The sequence below is a fragment of the Halichoerus grypus genome, chromosome 1, assembly GCF_964656455.1.
Source record: "Halichoerus grypus chromosome 1, mHalGry1.hap1.1, whole genome shotgun sequence".
In the NCBI taxonomy this organism is placed as follows: Eukaryota; Metazoa; Chordata; class Mammalia; order Carnivora; family Phocidae; genus Halichoerus; species Halichoerus grypus.
The window spans coordinates 125,126,951-125,134,666 of record NC_135712.1 but is presented as its reverse complement, the minus strand read 5'-3'; positions in this window follow the sequence as shown (position 1 = coordinate 125,134,666).

Genomic DNA, 7,716 nt, shown 5'->3' with positions numbered 1-7,716 from the left:
CAAGGAACCCGATCCCAGGGCCCTGGGATCATGACCTGAGCTGAAGGCAGACGCTTAACTCACTGAGCCACCCAGGCGTCCCACATAGAGTCTCTTTTATGGCAATTATGAAATCACGGCCAGATGGACAGGATGCCTGGTCTCCCTGGCATGGAGCTTTATCTCGTGGGATGTCTAGGGTACACTCCCCTGCCAGCTCACAGCTAGGAGGGGCTGATTCTGCTGTCTAACCACTTGATCACACATAGCAAGGAAATGCCAGCCTGCCAGCCAATTGTGTTGAGGACCAAAATTTTAGAAGCTTGGTCACAAGGCGAATTTAGGGTTCTGGCTGGGAGGTGGCACACTAACTTCCTGTTGTAGCTGCTGTAACAAATGACCGCCACTTTGGTCAGACTTTGTTCGGACCGACAGAGGAGAATGGAAGTCTATCTTTACAGTTCCAGAGGCCAGAAGTCTGAAAGTGGGTTGACATGAAGACGTTGGTAGGGCTATGCTGTCTCTGGAGATTCTCACGGACACTTTTCCTTGCTTCTTCCCATTGCCTTCTCTTCTGTATGTGATCTTCTGCCTCCCTCTTATACAGACACTTGTGATGGTATTTAGGGTCTGCCCAGATAACCTAGGATAATCTCCCCATTTTAAGATCCTTAAATGACATCTGCAAAGTCTTTGCCATATAAAGTAACATCCACAGGTTCCAGGGGACTGGGGCATGGACATATCTTTGGGGGCTGACATTCAGCTTACCATAGGCGGTAAGACTAAGAAAGCTAGAAAAGTTTCTCTCTCCTCATACTAGAAATTCAGGTTTCCATCTCAAAGCTGGGAATGCGCGACTGTACTCCGATCTGAATTTGGAATCCCCCACCTGGGAGGTTTCCATCACTGTCCCAGGCCAAGGCAGAGGGTCAGGCTTTCCTCAGGCCTCCCTTCGTGAGGCCTTTCTGCAGTTAGAGGATAAAGCCTCAGTCGGAGAAGACACCCATGCTGGCTGGCTTGAGTGTTTGCTGTTTTGGATCCTTGGTAGGGACGGGAAGGCAGAAGGGGGTGTACTGATCCGCAAATGGCCAGTCTAGGACTCTCATGCTTCTAGCTCCAACTTGTTTCAACAGGAGTCAGTTCTGACCACATTGTCTCCTTCCTTTTCTTAACTGTGCACAGGGCATTTGTATGGGGCATCATTCACATTTCAACAATAGGGCCCACAATTTAGGAGCCAGAACAAAAAGGAGGTGCTTGCTCTGTATGTGTCAGGGTGTGTAACCCCCACTCTGGATGGCGCCTTCTGCTTCACACCCCAGAAAATCTCCCTACTTGACTAAGTCGTGTGGGTTGAGAGGCCCTTCTAGCACTGGGTTGAGTACCTCTGTTCCATTGTTTAAGTGTGAAAGATCCTCCCCAGGAACAGAGTGAAGTGGGAGGCGACAGGAGGGTGTGTCTCTAGGGATTCTCACTCAGCACATATGAATCATGGCCATATGAGGTTATCTACTCAGAGATGTGGAATAATATTCCAGGGGTATTCAGATAAACAGTACAGTGATTTGTGGATTCCTGACTCATTGTCTTAACAACCAAAGGCTTGATGAACATTTCATTCTTTCTCCCTGCCCCCCGTGTGTCCCGACAGCCCCAGGGGGCCCATCTTTGCAATCTTATAGAAAGCCAAGTGAAGTGCGATTTTAAAACTCTAAGATGTGTATAAGCATATTAAATGAGTTTTAAAAATTCATGGGTAGAGAACGGTCTTTATAAAAAAAAAACACACAAGGGGCGCCTGGGTGGCTCAGTCGTTAAGCGTCTGCCTTCGGCTCAGGTCATGATCCCAGGGTCCTGGGATCGAGCCCCGCATCGGGCTCCCTGCTCCGCGGGAAGCCTGCTTCTCCCTCTCCCTCTGCCTCTCCCCCTGCTTGTGTTCCCTCTCTCGCTGTCTCTCCCTCTGTCGAATAAATAAATAAAATCTTTAAAAAAAAAAAAAAAAACACACAAAAACTTTGCTCTTGAAATAGGTAGCTTGTGGGTATAAAATTATTAATAATTAAGTTTCCATTTAACAAGTAAATACTGTGCTCTGACAAGAGAGAACAAACATATGAAGCTATTTTTGGGTAGAAAGCCATTAATTATAACATTTTAAGTCCCAGATGACTTTCAAACAATAAAGATTAAAATGTTATTACAATTTATGCTGAATGTTAAAAATGATAATCCTATTTTTTCTCACATAATTTGTTTTCTGCCGTTATCAGACAGTGCAGACTGAGAAAGTGGGGAATAAAAAAGTCACTTATTTTCTTTCTTTTATTAAGTTAAAAACAAATCAGACTGGGCGCCTGGGTGGCTCCGTTGGTTAAGAGACTGCCTTCGGCTCAGGTCATGATCCTGGAGTCCCGGGATGGAGTCCTGCATCGGGCTCCCTGCTCGGCAGGGAGTCTGCTTCTCCCTCTGACCTTCCCCCCTCTCATGTGCTCTCTCTCTCTCATTCTCTCAAATAAATGAATAAAATCTTTAAAAAAAAAAAACAAATCAGACTTTTGGCTCAAAGCCAACTCTGTCTCAAATAAATCGCAGGGCAGGTGGTGCCTTGCCACATGGTAATATCGGCCCTCGTTAAAAAAAAATCATAAATATAAAAGTAAATTGGTAAAAGTTTTATAATGGGAAAGGCTTTCCATTTGAGGGCATTTTAATACAAAGACCATTTGCTTAAAAAGATGGTAAAATGTTATTGTACAATAAAACCCTACTCGGCGTGTAAATCTAAAATGTACTCAGAACCACTAAGTAAATCAACCTTGGGAAAATCAAATCTGAAGTGTGAGTTTTACTTTACGGAAGATTCCCCCCCACCCCCGGGGTGATGGAACGGCTGTAGCGGGGCCCGACTGAGATACATGCGTGACATGCTGGCCCTTCGTTCTGCAAACTAGAAGACACAGAAGGACATAAAGCTCAATGAATTCTCCCCAAACCATGGACCCTCCACGAACTCCAGAAGCGGAACATAGCTACAACCACGGAAGCCTCCCCTCGTGCCTCCCCAGTTCCTAAGCTTTCCTCGCTTATTTTCTTCTAGGTCTGATCAGCCAGAAGGCTGGCGCGCCATGAAGTGCGGTGGGGTGGAAGAGTCAGGGGAGGAGGTCCGGGCAGAGACCCGGACTTCAGTTCGGACGCTACTCTCTAGCGCCCCCCGCCGGCAGTCCTCCACCTGCTCCTTATTTCTCAAGCACCGTCCTTCAGGCCTTTTCCGACACTCTCCTGGATTTTCAGTGGCTCAGCTGGATTCTTTCAGGGTGTGTGTATGCGTGGAAATTTAAATACCCACAGGGACTAAGCCGGTGATGTGGGGGCCACAGCAACCCTAGGAGTACAGGGACCATCTGAAGGAGCGCTCTGTACTCAGCTGCAGCCCCTTGTCATCTGGCAGGAGTGCTGGCCCAGGGGTTTTTTCCAGAGAAAATCCCAAATTCAAACACTCCCGACGTTTGCAGCTAACTGGAAAACATAAATGTCCTGTGGGCCTATCAGAACCCAGACACGGTTGGTTTCCAACATCTGCTTTCTAACAAGGCGCATTCGGGGCTTGGATCAGTTCCAGTACTCGGGGGCAGGGGGGTGGGGGTTGGCACACAGCCTGGCTGCTGGGAGCCTGTGGGGGCCTGGGGTGCTCTGCTGCTCACTGGCCCTTCCCTCAGCTCTGGACCCACTGGAGCATCCCAGCTCTGATCGTTTCCACCGCCGGTTCCCCCAGCAGCCTCCTTCCATAGAACCCACCTTTGCCAGCCAGGCTCCCCTTCCCAAGTACACCTGCAAGCCCCAGCGGCTTTTTATTAAATAACCCAGAAACCTGGTTGTATCTTGCCTGTTAAAAAGCTGTCAGTGCCTTCCCATTACCCACAGGCAGCATCCAGTTGCTAAAGGAGGTGTGCGTGGTACAACGACCACCCATTACGCTCCGGCAACTTGTAATACGCACTACCTGCCCCTGCTTTCCAGACAAACATGCCCAAGCTTTTTCATCTCTGAGCCGTCACTCCTGCAGCCCCGTCTGCCCAGAACACCCCATTCTGAGACCTTGCTCAACAAACTTGCCCTACCCTTCAAGATTCAGCTGGAGTTCACCGACTCTACTCCTGCCCCCCCCCACTCCGATCTGTTGGGGAACTGGCCTCTCTTGGCTTTGTGGTAGCACCCCACGCCTGCCCTTCCCCCTGCAGTCCGATGCAGGTATCCATCTGTCTGTCTGCACTTCCTCGGGGCACTGCGGCACCTGTAACAGATTACTAGCAATTGCCATGCAATTTGTGTGCCTCCTTGGTTATGTCTCTCTTGCTTCCCCAATTGTAAATTCCAAGGGGGAAGGGGTTCTGTTTGTCTTGTTCACGCCACAGGTCTGGTGCCCAGTACTTGCTGGATGCCTGATTCCACAGGATGGGCAGTTGGAACACTCCCCAAGTGGAGAGGCCCAGGACACAGACACGGCTTTCTCTCTGAGGCTCGCTCCTATTTCAGGGCCAGGCCCTAGGAGGTGCTCTGGGGACCAGAGGAAAGAGGGGTCAGAGGGACCTGAGCCCCCTGCAGCCGTGGAATGGTGGTCCCCAGAGAGCGACGCTGTGGAGAGGCTGTGAGGACCCCACACTGCGGGCTGGGTGGCCGCTCTGCTCACAAGAGGTCAGAGAGAGTCGGGAAGCCGTGTGTGCCTTTTGGTGCTTCCCGGCATCTTTTCCTTTCGTTTCCTTGTTCTTTAATGGGCTCACTACACATTCGTGCTGAAAATACAGATAAACAGACTAAATGGTGCTTTGTCGCGGAGCGGGAGAGGGGGACATCTCAAGGCCACGACCTGTGAGCCGGTGCCCAGACCGCGGGCCGTTCTGCGGCGGCCAGTGTAGGCGGTGCGGGGGTGGGGTGGGCGTGAGGAGGGCGGCAGGACCAAGGGCGCCGGGGCGGGGCGGGGCGGGGCAGCTGCGCGGCCGGAACCCGGGCAGATGCCCCATCGCGGCGCGGAGCGGGCCGGGCCGCGCGTCCCTGGCGTCCACGGGGCGTGGTGCCTCGTCGGGGCTCCTGGTGGGACCCGGGCCCAGGGACGGGCGCGCCCTCTAGTGGCCGGCCGCCACTCGGCTGGCTCCTGCGGCCCTGGCGGGACACCACTCCCGCAACCCGCAGCGCCCGCCTTCCCGGCGCGCGCCCGCACCTCACTGCAAAGGAGAGAAAAGCACTGGAGACGGCGGTACGCCGCGCCTCGGGCTCCTCGTCTGTGAAGTGGCATGATGATTGCATCTTACAGGGGTGCAGTGATGATTCAAGGTGCAAACCTGTCTAAAGCACTTGGGACGGTGTCTGAGCGCTCAACACTCCCGAGCTATTGGAACTCTGCGCTTCAAGAGCCCTTCTGAAATCTCAGTGTGTCTGGAGAGGCTGCCTGGGTCAAGGAGCCAGACAGAAACAGAGTGAAATCGGCCTGGGTCCTTTCCCATTGTGGACCCAAGGGAGAGCTTCTGTCTCATCCAGCCATCCCTGTTCCTCTTCTGTAAACTAGGGGTAGTGAGGTGAAATGAGGACCAAGGTTTAAAGAAATGTTGGTCCCTATCCAAGACCTCTGAGGTCACTTTTATGGATTTGGTGTCTGTAAAGAGAAAGGGGTTGGCAACACTGGGGGACTTAAATTAGTTGCTTTATTTGGCCCTGAGACTGAGCCTCTCTAATCCCAGCTCCAAGCCTGGGGCTCCAGGGCCCAGATGGTCAGAGAGAGGAGGTGGGAGGGAAAGAGTGGGGACAGGGCAGCTTCCACCCCACCCTTGGCTGGGGCAGCCCCGGAGCACTGGCCAAGAGGGAGGCTGCAAATGGGTTGTCTCCTTCAAGCACATGCGGTGGGGTCTCCCTGTGAATGTGTGGGGCAGGGCTGGTGCGTGCTGAGAGTACAGAAAGGACAGCCCCCTGAGGGTATAGCATGGCTCACTCAGGAGCCCCTTTCCAGTGTAGACTCCAGGAGGAGACCCTGAGCTAGGAGCACCTTCCTGGGATTGGCTCACCCAGGAGCCAGGACCCAGCTGGCCCCCCCACTCACAGCCTGGTGTCAGCCAGCCCTCAAGACCCTCCAGCAGCCTCTGAGCCTGGATCCAACTGCCTCTCCAGGCCTTATGTCTGATCTCCTTTGTGGGTCCTGTGTCCATGGTTTCTCAGAGCTTACCCAGGTTTTCCTGCTTCCTTCCCTTTGCCTGGAATGTTTTGGCACCTTTGAGTCTCTTGAGATCTAGTCCATCCTCCAAGACCTGGATCAACCCCCTTCTCTGATCTCTCAACCCAATGAGCTCATAGCACTTGAACCCTGCCCTCTGTTAAGGTCTTATTCTGGCTCCTAATATGCCCCTGAAGGATAGGGACCACGTGTTTGTCATCTCCGGTCCTCATCTGCATCAGGTACTAAATGAATAAATGGAGGCACAAGTGACAGCTAGAAGGGGCCTCGTTTTCTCCATTCTGAGGTTAGGATTAGCCATACTGGCCTTCCAGGGCTGGTGGAAGTTCGGGGTGAGGTTCCTCCAGAGTGTATCGGCTCATCCCCTCTTCCTTCCCAGGGTCGCTCAGACAGCTGTACTTCTCATTGGCTTCTCAGCCTCCCCAGCAAACCTCTCCCATCTCAAGAGAACCTTCCCGGGCCCTGCATCTCTCTCAGCTGCCGCCCCAGCTCCACCTCCTCTGCTTCCTTCCCCACCTCCCCAGCCCTCTGCAAACTGCCTGTGGGCTGGGCCTTGCCTAGAAATCGTCCCATCCCCTTTCAGAGCCAGCATGGATGCTGCCTCCTTGGGAAATCCCCCTTCCTGACAGCCTGACGAAGCTGGCTTAAGTGTCCAAGAGCACCCATGTCCCCCAGGTTCGCCCCCAGGGGTGGAGGATTCTAGCACTGTCCGTACCTGCTTTCTGTTTCTTCTGAGCTCACAGGATTAGCCTTCCCCACCCCTGTGGCAGTTGGGCAGGGACACGAACCTACTGGCCAACAGGCTGGGAGCAGAGATGAAGCCGGTCACGCCGGGGCCAGAACCCGGACTTACCAGTGCGAGACCTCTCAGGACTTTCTGGCCCTGCCTCGTCAATTCTGGTGGCATGTTATGAAATGGAGGGACCTCGGCATCCGAGCAGACTGCACGGCTGAGCCACTGCCCTGGAGAGCCACCCAGACCCACAGTAGACTTTGGGTGAGCAAGAGAGGAGCGCCCTTTGTGTCACATGACAGACGGGGGCGGTTACCACAGCCCGGCCCTGCCTATCCTGCCTGAATTGCAGTTAGAGGAGCGGGGGAGATGGGCAGCTGGGCGACAAGATCCCCGCGCATTTTAGTCACTGTTGTTGACATCAAGGTGCGGCAATGCCTGGGGGGGCGGGGCAGGAGCTTCAGCAAGCTGGGGTGACCCCTGTGTCGTGTGGGGATGAATGGCAGGGTGTGCCATGGGAGAAAAACTTTCTCTCACTTACGATTTGCCAAGGGCTTGTCCGGGGCCTGTTTACATATTTAATCTCTGAGGAAAGGTTATAATGAATCGGGTGCTATTGGCAGGAGATGGACATTTTCCCCAGATATGTGGTTCCTGTGGTTGGAAAAGAGGATTTCTCCTTTGGATTCGCAGGGTTTCTCTCTCTGTCTCTGTCTCTCTGTCACACACACACATACACACACACACACACACACACACACACACACACGGAGCCCCTGCC